The sequence below is a fragment of the Schistocerca nitens genome, chromosome 8 (assembly GCF_023898315.1).
Source record: "Schistocerca nitens isolate TAMUIC-IGC-003100 chromosome 8, iqSchNite1.1, whole genome shotgun sequence".
Lineage (NCBI taxonomy): Eukaryota > Metazoa > Arthropoda > Insecta > Orthoptera > Acrididae > Schistocerca > Schistocerca nitens.
Window position 1 is genome coordinate 283,514,733 of NC_064621.1, and position 17,095 is coordinate 283,531,827.

Genomic DNA, 17,095 nt, shown 5'->3' on the forward strand with positions numbered 1-17,095 from the left:
GTTGTGCTGCACCCATATCATCTCACGAACAGCCAAAGGTACATTCTCCAGTAACAGGTAGAGGTGGCCATTCGGACGGCCAGGTAGAAGATATGGTCCAAAGAGATTGTTGCCTACAGTGCCGGCCCTGATACTCAGAGCAAAACGTAATTGATAGCCTTACTGTGCTACAGAGTAAAGGTTTTTCTCATTACAACGTACTTCACCATACACAAGGTATATGTCAGTAAGTTCTGCGAAACTGTAGCGGTACAGCTCCATGGTATTGTACTGTAGCACTGGGAAATAAATGGGTCTGTCGTTGATTCATAGCACGTTCTGCCATGGGACAATGTAAATACGGTACAACAGAGTCACCTTACGGGCAATTAAAGTATACAAGACCTGCATCATGACTTCCTACTAATAAAATGGTTCAAATGGCTCTGACCACTATGGGATTTAACTTATGAGGTCATCAATCCCCTAGAACGTAGAACTACTTAAATCTAACTAACCCAAGGACATCACACACATCCATGCCCGAGGCAGGATTCGAAACTGCGACCGTAGCGGTCGCGCGGCTCCAGACTGAGGGGCCTAGAACCGCTCGGCCATCCAGGCCGGCCCTATTAATCAGGATCATCTTTCTTGTTTCCTTGCAGAAAATAAAGACTGTACACGTAAATAAACAGCACAGTACGTGCAAACTTGTAAGTATTTTAGTTGTAAATAAGCTGGAAAACAGTAATGTTAGACAACGCGTTAGACAAGTTTAGCCGCGCGGAGTAGCCGCGCGGTTAGAGGCGCCATGTCACTGATTGCGCGGTCTCTCGCGCTGGAGGTTCGAGTCCCCCCTCGGACATTGGTGTGTGTGTTGTTCTTAGCATAAATTAGTTCCAGTAGTGTGTAAGTCTAGGGACCGATGACCTCAGCAGTTTGGTCCCATAGGAATTCACACACATTTTTTGAACAAGATTAGTTTACTTCCATATTTGCTTAAGCTGGCTTCTTCGACCCCAGGTTCCCTACCTCAAATTGTTCAGTGGAGCATTCTCTATGTACTGCCACATTTCTGCATGTTTTTACAGAAATACACTGTATATTGTATAGCAGGAAAACAGATCACGGTTTCTCGTGGAATGAAAACGTCTATATTTAAAAAGTTCTTAATTTTTAACGTACAATTTATTTCGTCTCCGAAGTGTTGGAAAGCTTAGACAGAACGAGTGAGTGTAGGTAGCGAAATGGGGGCAGTGGGTGGAGGAACGATCATCTCTAGGGTGTGCTAACGTGGCTGTGTGGCGGCTGAAAGCAATAAACTGCGGTGTTCATGATTGTGGGTCACGGCGACGCCACTGCTAATTAGGCAATCCCATTAGCGTGACGTCACCCCGCGGCGCATGCGCCCATCGGTAGCCAGTGGCGCACCGCGGTAAGATTCACAGCCGCTGTATAGAGTGCACCAAGTGTAAGCTCCTGGCGTGACTAATTTAGAGCCGGGAGTGGGCGACATCTGTCAATGTTGGCTGCACTGCTGCTGACGCTGGCCGTGCTCAGTTTAGTGCCCGTTTACACACACCGTGAGTCACGTATGTTGTTTACCTCAGTATTCACATATGCATGGAGGATATCAAAGCTACCTTTCCAACAAGTGACATTAGCTAAACAGTAGAAAAATAGTTTTTTTTATTAACAGACAAGGTTATGAGAGCCCTGAAAATAGCAGTATAGACTTGTTATTGGCGTGAAGTGAAACAAGACGTAAAAGAGCCAAGGACATGAAAGCAACAGCACGGTATCACTTATCTAGCTGCTTCAGCCTCAGGTAATGGCGGCGGAACACGAATGGCTCCTGTAGTCGGGCGTTTCATGCCGACATTTTCCCTGTTCATTATGCGAAATATTGCACTACAATGGCTTCTGGTCAGTAATACAAGGTGTACAACTTTGCTTCCGCCGATTGACGATAGGCGGCGACAACGGTAAGTAGCGGTCGAAAGAAACAGATTGCACATGTCAGCCAGTTAGCTTGGACCTCGGTCAACATAACCTCATTGAAACACTAGTCAATTTGTGTCTGCATCACAAAGTTGTTCTTCATTGAAAATGTCAGTTCACAAGCCTAGTTCTCGTCATTTGCTGGAGGTGTTACTGTTTTGTTTCAGGATGAAGAAAACAGCAGCTGAGTCTTATCGAATGCTCTCAAGTACGTATAGTAAGAACGATGTTAGTGAAAGAACGTGAGTGGTTTCAACGCTTCAAGAACGGTGATTTTAACGCCGTAGACCGGCATAGTGGTGAAAGAGAGAATGTTTTCGAAGATGCAGAATTGGAGACGTTGCTGAGTGAAGACTCGCGTCAAACACACTATATATTGTATAGTAGGAAATTGTATAGTAGAAGAATTGGCACGATTATTGGGAGAGACTAGGCAAGCCATTTCAAAACGTCTCAAGGCTATGGGCATGATTCAGAAAGAAGGAACTTGGGTCCCGTGTGAGCTGAAACCAAGAGACGTTGAACGGCTTTTGTGTGTTTATGAACAGTTGCTTCAGAGGCAAAAACGGAAGGGATTTCTGCATCGCACTGTGACCGGGGACGAAAAATGGTTTCATTACGGTAACCCTAGACGTAAAAAATCATGGGGCTATCCCGGCCATGCTTCCACGTCGGCGGCCAAACCGAATATATACGGCTCCAAGATCATGCTCTGTGTTTGTTGGGGCCAGCTCGGCATCGTGTACTATCAGGTGTTAAAACCATGTGAAACAATCACACGTGCTCATTATCGAACGCAATTAATGCATTTGAGCAGAGAAATAACGGAGAAACGGCCGAAATACAGTGAGAGGCACGATAAAGTGATTTTGCAGCACGACAACGCTCGACCCCACGTTGCAAAAGAGGTCAAAACGTACTTGGCAAGGTTAAAATGGGAAGTCCTACCCAACCCGCCGTATTCTATAGACATTGCTTCCTCTGACTATCACCTGCTTAGATCAATGGCGCATGGCCTGGCTGACCAACACTTTCGATCTCATGAAGAGGTCACAAATTGGATCCATTCGTGCATCGCTTCAAAAGATGAACAATTTTTTCGACGCGGATTCGTACGCTGCCCGAAAGATGGGAGAAAGTTGTGGCCAGCGATGGAAAATGCTTTCAATGATACTTGTGTAACCAATTTGTTTCATTAAAGCCGCAAATGTTGGAGTAAAACGGTGAAAGCAAAGTTGTACACCTTGTAAGTGAAATTTGTTTCCATAAAACATGAGAGTTTTTTTACGGCGTATACAGTTTACAGCTTCATCTGTACACAAACTCGTCAAACCGCCGTACGATGCATAGTGGAGGGTACGTTGCAACACTACTAATCATCTCTCCTCCTGCTCCACTCGCAAACAGAGTGAGGGGAAAACGACTGTCTATAGGCCTCCGTAAGCCCTAATTTCTCTTATCTTACATTCGTGGTTCTTAGGCGAAATGTACACTGGCGGCGGTAGGACTGTTCTGCAGTCGGCTTCAAATGTCGGCTCTCTAAATTTTGTCAGCAGTGTTTCTTAAAAGGAACGTCACCTTCTCTCCAGCTATTCCCATTTGAGTTCCCGATGCATCTTCGTAATACTTGCGTGTTGATCGAACCTACTGGTAAAACATGTAGCAGCCCGCCTCTGAATTACTTCGAAGTCCTGCTTTCATCTGACCCGGTGGGGACCCCAGATACTCGAGCATTACTCAAGAATGGGTCTCACTAGTGTTCTTCATGCGGTCTCCTTTAACGATCGACCACACTTTTCTAAAACTCTCCCAATAGACCGATGTCGACCATTCGCCTTCCACACTACAATCCCCAAAAATGGTTCAAATGGCTCTGAGCACTATGGGACTCAACTTCTCAGGGCATTAGTCCCCTAGAACTTAGAACTAGTTAAACAACCTAAGGACATCACACACATCCATGCCCGAGGCAGGATTCGAACCTGCGACCGTAGCGGCCTCGCGGTTCCAGACTGCAGCGCCTAGAACCGCACGGCACTTCGGTCGGCACTACAATCCCCAATACACACTGGGGTGCCAGTGTCGCATTTCACTTTATCTTTGCTCTTGACAGTGTTTTGAACACACCTGCGATGGGTTACTCATTGCCGTCAAGAGTCTCGTGTCAGAGGAAAAACTCCTGTCGCAAGGACAAAGCGTCTGTCACTTCAAAATGTGGCCAGACAGGGAGCAGCTTTCTTTTCTTTTAATTTTTTTTTTAATTTTAGAAAAGTGGTACCCTTTTCAAGAACCTGCACCGTATCCAGATTAGATGCAAACGCTTAAATTACGCGTTGAAGTCAACAGTTTTAGTGATAATCGAAATAGCAGAGAGCACATATTTGGTAAGCTGCTGGTGATACAAAAATTGGAGAGAGCTGCTAGTTATACAAAAATACTAACTTTTAATCTCTTTATTTTATGCAGCAGCATTAAGTAATATGAAGAATACAAGTTGCAGAAAATGGGAGTAATTAAAATGACCAGAGCTATTTAATCAGAGTTCAGCTTCTAGCAGATTCTTAAATTACATCAGCATTTAAAACATGGTACTGTTCACAACTATTTTGCCAACTTGCAAAACAAGCGTTGCGATAACTACAATCCTAATCACACTGTAACATGAAGAAAAATTTTAAGATTCCGAAAATAAGTAGCTCACGCATACTGACTAAGAAAATAACTGTTAACATGGTGCAAAACTTTTGCGAGAATAATCACAAAAGAACAAAATAAGTATTTAATTAACGGATTTGGAGCAGAATTGATGGGGAGCCAACATATTACCAGCTTGAGCTCAGTCCACTCATTACAAGCTAGCTTGGTGCAGCCCAGATTCTGAAACACACATATTAAAAGTACATAACAGAAATAAATTACAGATCGCCCACGGTTCTTTGGCCTTCCAATAATGAAAAATTCCGAGAAATTCACAGTTATTTTAAAGTGAAAGAGCTGTTGGAATTACAAATGTTTTACAACAGTTATAACACCCTAACACTGAGAATAAAGCGCACATACAATTTCAGGGAATCCATGCACGCGTGCTTTAAGCTTACCAGTCAACTGAAAGTACAGATGTTTTCTTAACACTTTGAACACGTGAGCATTCCGAATAACACAGAATTTTAAAGAATCAATTTCTAGGCATTATAAAGTAAAATTGAACTATGACTGGGCCATATGTGAAACATTTTACACCAGTCTTAAGAATAACTCGGGCACGTTCCGATTACCATGAATACTGACCCACATTAAGCACCGCTCAAAACAACGGCCACCAACCAAAGCTACACAAAGCTACAAACAAAAAACTAAAAAAAACTTCATTGACAAGGAGCAAGTAATAGAAGAGACGTTTTCGCGAAGCGCATCCGAGACTTAATCTCACATCATTGTTTATTTCGACGCGGGACCTTAGTGAATGAGGAATGTTAGCAGGACCATATTCACCAACCAAAGCAGCAGAAATGGGAAGACTCAGTCCGCTATCACCTAGACAAACGGAACCAGTGATGCTTCAAACATTATCTGTACGTTCTCCACGGTAAACGATTGTCAGCCTCAATACGGAGACCCGGCCTCCGTCCTCGGCGAGCGACCCTGTTAACGCATGGAACAGCCAACAAATCAAGACCACTCAGAGAGCCACACGTACCATTGAAGGCCTTCAAAGAACTGCAAGGTTCTGTCTGCATATCTTCTCTTCCTTTTACTATCCATATTATCCTCCCCACCCCCCCTCTCTCTCTCTCTGTCATTATTCACCTCTCTCTGCCTATGTCCTCATCAAGTCTGCCTATTTCCTCTTACACTTACTCTCTATCCATCTCCTGCTTCCCCCTCTCTCTGCCCACATCCTCCTCCCCCCTCTCAGGATCCCCTCCAACCACTGTGTCAAATCTCCTCATCTCTCTATCCACCTCTCTCTGTCCTCCTCCACCCTATGTCCATATCCTGATCCATCCTTGTATGTCTCCATCTCGCTCATGTCAACCTCTCCTTCCCTCTCTCTGTCAGTCTCCTCCTTTCCCCTCATTCTGTCCATCTCGTCCTCTCTCCTCTCTCTACCAATGTGATGCACACTTCCCTCTCTGTCCATCTCTTGTTCCCTCCTATCTCTGTGCTTCTGCCCCTCTCTCTGTCCATCTTCTCCTCTTCTCTCTGTCCATCTTCTGTACCCTTCTCTCTCTTGTCCATCTCCTGCAGCCCCATCTCTCTGACCCCCTCCCCCTCTCTGCCCCTTCCTCACTTTCTGCACATCTATCTCCTCACTCTAACCATTTCCTCTTCCTACTTCTCTATGTGCTTTACCTTCCCCTCTCTTAATTTTGTACTGCTACGTTTATCTCCTCCCTGCTCTCCATCCATCCTTCTCTCTCTTTCCTTCTTCCCCTCTCTCAGTCCTTCTCAGACATCATATCCATCACAATGAAAACGAGGTTTTTCTTGGTCCATTGTGCTTTTTACCAGACAATTAGTGTTATGTGTACCAAGTTGCAGTGGTTTAGGAAACGTGGAAGTCACATACAAACACACTTTTTGAGAGTCATCCGTCTCCTGAGCCTGCCACGAATTCCTGTCCTGTGCTAGTCTCTTCATTTCAGAGTAGCACTTGCAACGCACATCCTCTATTTGCTATACTTATTCCAACCTCTGTTTCCCTCTACAGTTCCCTCTAGTATCATGAAAGCTATTCCCTGAAGTCTTAGCAGATGTCCTGTCATCCTGGCCCTTCGGGTCAGTGTTCCCTTACATTCCTTTCCTCGCCAATTCTGCGGAGAATCTATTCATTCCTTACTTTACCAGTCCACCTAATTTTCAACATTCCTCTGCAGCACCACATCTCAGGGTCTTCGATTTTCTTCAGTTCTGGTTTTCTTACGGTCCATGTTTCACTACCATACAATTGTGCACTCCAAACGTACATTCTCAGACAATTCTTCCTCAAATGATGGCCTATGGTTGATACTAGTAGACTACTCTTGGCCGGGAACTTCCTCTTTGCCAGTGCTAGTCTGCTTTTCATGTCCTCTTTGATCTGTCCAAAATGGGTTATTTCACTGCGTAGGTAGCAGAATTTCTTAATTTCATCTACTTCGTCGGCTCCATCTCTGATGTTAAATTTCTCGCTGCTCTGATTTCTCCTACTTTTTATTCTATCTTCTTTCTTCGATTTACCCTCAATACACATTCTGTAATCACTATACTACTCATTCCACTAAACATATCCCATAATTCTTCTCCACTTTCACTGAGGGTAGGAATGTCATCAGCGAATCTTATCACTGATATCCGTTTTCTTTGAATTTTAATCCCCCTCTTCAACCTTTATTTTGTTTCCATCGTTGTTCTTCGATGTATAGATTGAACAGCACTGGCGAGAAAATAGATTCCTGTCTTACACCCTTTTCAATTCGAGCACTTCATTCTTTGTCTCTCACTTTTATTGTTTCTCTGTTGGTTATTGTACATATTGTATATTACCCGTCTTTCCTATAGCTTGTGCCCCTGTTTTTCTCAGAATTTCGAACATCATGTTTTATTGTTGAAGAATCAAGTTAGCGAAGATCACCAGCAATTTTTCTTATTACTACTGCCAGTCTAAGCTGTCATAATCATATAATATTATTAGCTGTACATGATTGGCTAACATGATTCCTCAAGAATAATGTAGCTCTCAGATCGCCCCCAAACTGACGCAGTGTCAGACATATCGAACATCCTGCACCATTTTGCATTGTCGAACGCTTTTTCCGGGTCGACAGATCCTATGAACATGTCTTGATTATTCATCGCTCTTGCTTCAATTAGCAACCGCGACGTCAGAACTACTTCTCTGGCACCTTTACCTTTCCTAAAGCCAAATTGATCGTTATTTAACACATCCTTAATTTTTTTTCTATTCTTCCGTAGATTATTCTTGTCAGTAACTTGGATGCATGATCTGTTAAGCTGACTGCGGTAATTCTCGCAGTTGTCGGCTCTTGCTATCTATGGAATTGTTTGAATGATGTTTTTTTCGAAATTCTGATGGTACATCGCCAGCCTCATACATTCTACACATCAAAGGTGAATAGTTTTGTTGCCACTTCCCCAAATGATTGTAGAAATTCCGATTGCATGTTACCAATCCCTACTGCCTCATTAGATCTTAAGTTGTCCAAAGCCGCTTTTAATTTTAACACTAGTACTGGATCCCCTATCTCTTCCCTGTCGACTTCTGTTTCTTCTTCTGTCACGTCATCAAGCAAGCCCTCCGCCTCACAGAGGCCTTCAATTTACACTTTCCACCTATCCGATCTCTCCTCTGCATTTAACAGTGGAATTCCCATTGCACTCTTAATGCTACCGCTCTTGCTTTTAATCTCACCGGAGGTTGTTTCTACTTTCCTATATGCTGAGTCGTCCTTCCGAATATCATTTCTTTTTTTCTAATTCTTCATATTTTTCATACAGCCCTTTCACCTTAGCTTTCCTGCACTTCTATTTGGTTCATTCATAAGTGACCGATATTTTTCGCTGTCAACCTCGATGCTGAGCGCCTGTAAGTTCTTCCAACCTGTATTTCTGTATTCCTGAATTTCCATAAATGTTTTGTACTTCCTTCTTTCATTTTTCAACTGAAGCATTTCTCCCATAGTTTCTTCACAGTTACCTACTTTGTACCTATTCTTCTCATTCCACCATTTATGATTGCCCTTATTAGAGATGTCCGTTCCTCTTCAACTGAACTGATTACTAAACTATTCCTTATCGCAGTATCTATAGCGTCAGAGAACTTTAAGCGTATCTCTTCATTCTTTAGCGGTAGTACTTCCGTATCCTATTTATTTGCGCATTAATTCTTCCTGGCTAGTCTCAAACTTCAACCTACTCTTCATTGCTAATAACTTGCGATGTGAGTCTATATCTGAACCTGGGTACACTTTAGAATCCAGTATCCGATTTCGAAATCTCTGCCTGACTATGATGTAATCTGACTGGAGTCTTCCCGTAACAACCGGCGTTTTCAAGTGTGCCTTCTCCTCTCTCGATTTTTGAAGAGGGTATTCGTTATTACTAACTGACATCCAACAGAGCTTCCCTACCACGTAAAAATTTCTGACATTGCACGCCCCGAATGGTAGAAAGTTATCCTTTCGCTGATTATTCGATCTTTTTCTTATGGTCATCTTCTACTTGGCACTTCACTCCCGGAGATATGAATTGGAAACTAGTCCGACATATTTTGCGAAAGAGGAGATCATCAGGAAAGTATTTCAATTACAGGCAACATGTCCTATGGATACACATTATATGTCCTTAATTCAGTGCTTTCTATTGCCTTCTGCATGCACACGCTGTTGATCATTGCTGATTCTTCCGTGTTTTAGAGACAGTTTCTCACGTCAAGGGCAATAGACTGTCCTGAATATCTGTTCGCTCCTCCGCTCTCTTTGGCAATGCCGTTTACAGAATCTTTGACTTCTTATGCTGACAGTCTTCGGACACCATTTCTGATGATTTCTGTTAAAAAAAATTATGCTAAGGAAGTGTTCGATTGCAGGACAGTGGACGTTTTGCTATCTAGGCAAAGACATTGCTCCGTTTTTCTGCTGGTCGTCCCATGACACCTGTTTAAGTTCATCGTTGATCAAGTTTTTTTTTTTATTACTGACGGCAGCTAACCCTCTGACCAAACACGCTGAGCTACCGTGCCGACATCCCCTACACAATATTTTTCTTCTTTTTTGAAATTTTGTTATGTGCTAAAATATAATGAATTACGATGTTATGTAAAAGTTGACACAATCTCAAACACTATCAACCCATCTCCAAACTGTACATTAATGAAGGAATTAATTTTTAAAAACAAAATCAACAAACAATAAATGAGGGACAATGTCAGCCAGTATTCCTATCCACAGCGTGTATTTATTTCAACTTCTTCTTGAAACATTTGTTCACTATTGTACGTTGATGAGTTGCTTGAACTACTTTTCGATGTAAATTAGGGAACAGAACTTTAAAAAATGCCACAGAACTAGTCACATAATATTTGTTTGTTTGAAGATTTTTGTTGTTATCCTGTGCCTATTCTTTCAAAAACAATTTTAAGCATGGTCATTTTTATGATCCGAGTACTTGATAACTTTATGTAATTGGTACTTCATATACACGTGGAATTCAGTTATATTTTCATCTCCCAGATAATTAGTGGCGCGATTCACATACTTTCCCATTAAACAGTGAATGGCATTGTTTTTTAAAACGGGGAAGTATCGACCCTGCGGCCTGTTGAGCATTATAGATATAAAAAGGTTTGCTGAAGATCCTGTAAGAAAAACTTATACCTGAGCAATAACCAGTTTTATATGTTGCCGGCGCATGTAAATCTATGTACTATTATATCTATAAGATCCACTGTGCAGTATGTCTCTGGCCGTTATCTGTTGCGAAGTAATGATATCCTTGTTGAGGTGTATTATTTCCACAAAATATGTCCTTAAGTGCTGCAGCCGTCGGTTTATTTTTTTGCACATCTAACGGGACTTGGACACTGTCGGGCCTGAAATTTCATATAATTCAGATGTAATGCTGTCTGCATTTTCTTTTGAAATAACAGCGATTCTTTTATAAAAAGTGCAGAAGCCTTGTTTTTTATGTCAACTAATCCTAAACCTCCGGTTTTGGTATTCAGAGTGGCTGTTCTTGTGTCTACTCTGAATACTTCTCCTTCCCACAGATAGTTAGTGAAGGCTGACATAATCTTCCTGGCTATCATTTTGGGAAACGGAAAATGTTGCACCGTGTAGGAAGCTTTCGAGAGAAAGCAGTTGTTAATTTAATTATGTGCGTTTGGTTTATATTACGACGTAGATAATCTCTTGTGCCTCCCTCAATTTTCCCTAAAGTATTTCTCCAATTAATAGCTGTCATTTTCAGCGACCGCTACAGACGCAGGTTCGAATCCTTCCTCGGGCAAGGATGTATGTGATGTCCTTAGGTTAGTTAGGTTTAAGTAGTTCTAAGTTCTAGGGGTCTAATGACCTCAGAAGTTACATCCCATTGTGCTCAGAGCCATTTGAACCATTTTTTGTTATTTTCGTTGGACAAGTGGTGAGAGTTGTCCCAATGCCTTACATTGACTTACTGTCTTTGCCGGTTCTATGTTAATTTGGTGGAAGACCGGTAGATTTTCTTTTATTTCCATCGGTATTGGTTCCTGACACAATACAGTAATTTTTTATAATTATTTCTAATTTGGAAATATCATCGTAATTTCCCAGTACGACCTCTACATCATTGGCATACTCTCTTACTATTGTCTGGTACTCTGACAACTTTATTCCTGCTAATCTGACATGAACATTATGGAGGAATGGATCTAAGTATAGGGCAAATAAGAACATAAGGAGAGGGATTCATTGAGGAACTCCGCGTCTTAACTCTACCTGCTTCGTTTTCTGACAGTTTACTGGTATATTAGCACTGATTCCCGTTGCATAGTTCTTGATTACAGTTAGAACTCGGCCTGAAAACTCATTTTCCTCACAGTTTCAATAAGAAACCTATGGTCCAACTGGCCAAAACTTTCTGAAAATCAGTAAACATGAGTGTACATTTTCTATTAGTCACGGAGGTTGCTATGCTTTGGAATATGGCCCTGCCACATGCACACGACTGATATTGCCTTACAACCTTTTTGGCCAAATGCGAAAATCTGCTGTGTATGATTCTCTATATTATTTTACAGTCGGAATTAAGCAAGTAAACAGGGCGAAAATTGTGTAAGTTTATGTTTGCTTTAGTCTTTGGGACTAATACTGTTGTGCTCTTTTGAATTCATCTGGTATCGATTTTCCCTGAATAACTTCATTCGCCATCTGAGTAAACTTTTCACCCAGTATATTCCAGTACCGTTTACAAAATAGACAAACCATCTGGTGCTGGAGACTTTTTTAAAGGTGAGTTGACCATCCCGTCATGGAGATTTTTGTAAAGCTGAGTTGCAGACGGTCCCGCGTATTTCCTCTTCACTGAATTCAGTAAGAATATCTTCATTTTCCTCTTCTGACAGCTGTGGGCAAATTTAGGATATTTAATTTCCCAGCATCCTTAAGTTTTTTAAGTCAGTAATTAGGCGCTTTAATTCATTAGAGACAATAAAATTCGGAATCTGATCTTGTTGTTTAAATCGCAATTAAAATCACCTCCAATTAAAAGATGTTTCTAATTTAGTCGTAATAAATGAATAATTTCTTCTTTAAAACATCTTGCCCTGTCCTTTTTGTTGGAGGTTCCAGAAGGAGCATACAGATTAACAAGGGTGAAGTCAAAAACTTGTGAAGTCAAAATCTTTTATACCGATTGCTCTACCGGATTCTAAACTTTCAGTTTCAGAAACAGATATCCCTTCTCTGATTAAAATGGCATTCGCCACGTTTGTTTCCAGTGTATCATTAAGTATTTCAACATATCCTGCAATCTTTAAATCAGACAACACAACTTCTTGCAGCACGGCTGTATCTCTCCGCGACTCATATAAATATTCTTTTAGAGCAGTAACTTTTGGTTCTGACGATATCCTCCTAAAATTTAGAGTTGTAATCGTATCGTCTAGCGTAATTTTAATTTCGTTTTAGAGGAGAAAAATATACAAATCGGCAAGAAAACAAATAAATAACTGTTCCAATAATAAACTAGTATATGAGTACATGAACGATTAAACAGAACAGTTAATAAATCAGAAATCCAGCTGGCACTTAAATTTTCAGTAAGATTTTCTCGAATAAACATACTTCATTTTTAATTTACTTTAGATGTCTCTTTACGACGTTGATTTCATCATAACGAGGGATTTTGCGTCGCTAATTTGTTTTGAATTCCTCTCTTGATATCCTTTCCCCATATCTGGTAATGTAAATTTTTAGACTTCGTGTTGTCGTTCTCAAGTTTTTGTTTCCTTTGATTACGACAAATTTTTGGATTAGGTAGCGATCTGATCTTGAATCGATCGACGTCTTGTGTTTGCCTTCGAAGTCTCTTTGTCTGATAGTGTTTCCGTAGTGATCGCTACAGCTTCGTATTTGGTTGTTCTCCTTGGCTGTTAATTTTCTTTTCCAATTTCGATTGGAATTGCTCAAATGGATCTGAGCACTATGGGACTCAACATCTGAGGTCATTAGTCCCCTAGAACTTAGAACTACTTAAACCTAACTAACATAAGGACATCACACACACACCCATGCCCGAGGCAGGATTCGAACCTGCGCCCGTAATGGTCGCGCGCTTCCAGATTGAAGAACCTAGAACAGCTCGGCCACACCGGCCAGGTTGATTCGAATGTCTGGGACTGATTCGTGTATTTCAACCACAACCCAAGACTGTTTATCGTTTCTGGTTCTCCTGAGCACGACGTCTTCGTCACAGCTTCACGCATTATTATGCCTTCGCGCACGTCTTCCGTGTTTGTATCGACATCGGTCAGTGACTGGGCTGCTTCTGCTCATACCATAAGTACCACTAGTGTGCGCTCTGCTTCCTCAAAATCTTCCGCATTACACTGTTTCTGTTTGCGAGCGGAATGCTATCTGCGGGAGGAGTCGTCATCTGAATAGCACCATCTAGCGGGCCAACCATAGCGCCATCTGGTTCCCCCCTTCAAGCTAGACGAGTTTCGTTCTTTGTAATTTTTTCGTTTGATGCTTATTTCGTGAGATATTTGGCCCGGTCACTGTCAATGGACCACCCTGTATAGCTGACACGAAGATATAGAATTCTCATAGCCAGATGATTTCGTCTTAAAAGATTAAATCACGGACCAGATCGTTCAAATTCAGTCTGGCATATGCCGGATTGTTTCTCGATGTTTATCAAGAACCAATGAAGGTGGAGCTGGATCAAATGACGGGAGAGCTGTGGCGCGAGCAGATAAAACACGAAACTGGAACGCCACAGGAAAAACATTTAAAAACGTTACAGAATCCATCTAGCAGACTGTACAGAAAACATGATAATAATTACCTTTACATGATATAATACTGGTGACGAAAGGAAGGCGTCGAATTGTCCGGCTGGTGGTGCGCTTTTTGACTTCTAGGCTCCTAACAACTCCAAAACGCAAATAACTGGCCAATTCCTGGGAACCTGTTAAAAGAAAGTACTCTCGAAATTGTTTTTTTTTTTTGAGATAGTTTGTAGTTTTAGTACATGTCTGAGAGAAGTTCGCCGTACCTTGTAAACTGCAGAAGTGCCAATAATTGTTTTTAAAAATTGATTCAGTTGTTTATATTAATTACCAATGGTACTACAAAAAATAATACCACCACATGTTTTTTTTATTTTCTAGGACAGACACAAACTGCATTGAAGAAGCAGCAAAGAAGCATGCTGCATTTTTTATAACCAGTCTCAGAAAAACCACAATGTGTGGATAATTTACTTTCATCTTCTAAAGACTTGCACTCACGTGAAGCTTCAAAATTTCCATCTTCGCCAAAAGTAAAATTATACTTGTCGAGAAATGAATGTCTGAAGGTTGAAGTAATTTGAGCAATGTAATTCTGTGAATCAAATTATTCTTTTCAGTCATGTACAAATATTTCCTCTTCATTTGTAAATACGTTTCCTTATTGCAAAATAGCGAAACATTTCAGTTCAGGTGACTATCTCTTTTGTTTTGGTATTGCACTACATTTGAGACAAAGTTTGTTTAAATGCTTAAATTCTGCAGATGAGTACACACTTTTATATTATGGAACTTAAAATACGTTCACTCAGTCTAAGCAGATGGACATTTCAAGAGCTGAAAGAAGAGGTTCAAGCATTAGACAGCCAGATTAAATGCAAAACTGATGAACTTAAAAACATGTTATGATTCACTTTTTATCTATAATGTGGCTTTTTCAATTTATTATTTAGTCTTTATAAGTTAGTCTTTATAAGTTTTCTTAATGACAATTCAATCTCAATTTCATTGAAATTCACACATGTGGAATTACTTTTATGCATTATTGTATGATAGAAACTGTCAGTAAGCATACGTGAAATGAATGATATTGTTGGTAAGTTTTTAAAGAATTTGCCTTAATAGAAGTAAGGAAATTCTGTCAAACTTCATTATAGTGATATTATACTGAAGTTATCATATATTTGAGCAGGCTTATTTATTCTTGACCTCAGTACAGCACTGAATGAAATTGACAGTAAATGAAAGGTATTTGTTTAAAAGTCCTTAATTTTTAGTTTGTAAATTCAGTAAAAACCCTGGGAATGCTGGCTGGAAATGTTACGGGCTTGATAGAACAGGAGAAACAGTTTACTTCATCTCATCAGAGGTCATAAATGTAGGGTCTGTCAATGCAGGTACAGAAACTGTCAGTAATGGTGTTAATGACAATACTCTGACTGTGTGCTTCAGCAGCTCGCTCTAATATTTGTCATCGTTTCATCATCACTAAAGACAGTGCATTGCTGATGTAGCCATTCTTTTCTGCCCCTCGCCATTTGTACTATTTTGTTGTAGTTGCTGCAGTTCTTTCCACTGATGACGTTGTATAATATAGATGTTCTGTGCTTACCTCTTCATTATTTTTCCTGTGTATTTCCTTCCAACACGTATTTTTATGAAGCTGATATGACTACTTAGGTGTCCAATTAATCGACTTTTCCTTTTCTGAATCATGTCCATCAGTGCCCTTTTCTCCATAATTTCTTTTAGCTGTTCATTAGATATCCTTTCACTCCAGGGTGTTTTGTTGCTCTTCTCCATAACCGCATTTCTATTGCTTCCAATATTTTTCTTGGTTTGTTTCCCCAGAGTCCACTCCTCACAATCATAACTTAAAATGCTCCAGGTAAATGTCTTGGTGAATTTCTATCTTTTTTCTGTATCAAGATGGTCGTTAATAAATTGCTCTCATTTAGGAATGTTTGTTTACTAATTGCAGTTCTTCTTTTAATATGCATTACCGTTGCAATCTGTTGTTGTTCTTTCCAAGTAGCAAAATACGTTTTCCTGCATAGGCATTTTATTTACTATCATTGTTCTTACTTGCCTGTCCTATTTATCTATCCCTGTTATTTTAGTATAGTTTCTTTTTATTTTCAGTTTCTAGTTATGCAAGGTGTCACAACATTTTTATCATATATTTCATGTCCTACTCAGAATGTGCTAAGACAGCTACATCATCAGTAAGTTCAATATAATGTGTTTGTTTACCATTAGTTTTGACCTCTTTATAGCTGCTTTTAATTCTTTGTATTCATTGTATGAATTAAATAAGTAAGGAGAGAGAGAACGTTCTTGTTGGAAACTGTTCATACTCTGTCTCCTTTTGACATCTGCTTCTGTATGGATTTAAATCAATCTTTCATCCGGTGTATTGCAGTTTGTTTACTTTACCAAACAGTATCTTCCGGTTCATCAAATCCCGGTCTAGTTCAATCAATATGGCATATGTTTTTCTGTCCATTTCAAATCATATTTCTAACAACATTCGTAGCGCCGTCATTGCTTCCCTGGTGCCTTTTGCTTTCCCAAATTGAAATTGGTCTTCTCCTAGGTGTTAATTCCTGCTTTTAATTTCTTCTTAAGAATATTGAGAAGATTTTTGAAGCATGGACTAGTAGTTTAAAGTTTCTATAATTTGAACAATCATTGGCATTTCCTGTCTTAGATAAGAGTGTGACTACTATCCGTATGACGTATAGGAGCAAGCTGAAGTAGCTACCTGTGTGAAGAAGATAGCGTCCGCTTAAATTTCACATTGGATGCACTATTCTATAAAAAAATTATATTAATATTACCAGCTATAAACATATTTAGACCATTTTCATGACGTAAGCACTCAAACGCAATAATAATACTATTGAGAGGGATTTCTATACACAAAGATTTTAACGTGGCTCAAAACATCTAGAACAGAAGCTACATTGGAAGCAAAATAAAACGCTATACCCAAGATGGCGCCTGGGGCGGAGGACGCAGCAACATCTATAGAAACACGGTCGTCAACTGCTGAATAAGGCAGCATTACCCGAGAGTATACTAAGTTCCGCCCATCGCTTTCGGCATTACGTAATTGACAAC

The 17,095-nt window shown here is 40.4% G+C and overlaps 1 long non-coding RNA gene across 5 annotated transcripts in view; it reads right to left on the reverse strand.

The window, feature by feature from the left end:
* The window catches only part of LOC126199276 (uncharacterized), a 502,300-nt gene that overhangs the window by 148,416 nt on the left and 336,789 nt on the right, over nt 1-17,095 (reverse strand). For all 5 annotated transcript variants that reach the window (XR_007540140.1, XR_007540143.1, XR_007540139.1 and 2 more), the window contains exon 3: nt 14,029-14,151. This is a non-coding gene — a long non-coding RNA (uncharacterized LOC126199276). The remainder of the gene's footprint in view (nt 1-14,028; nt 14,152-17,095) is intronic.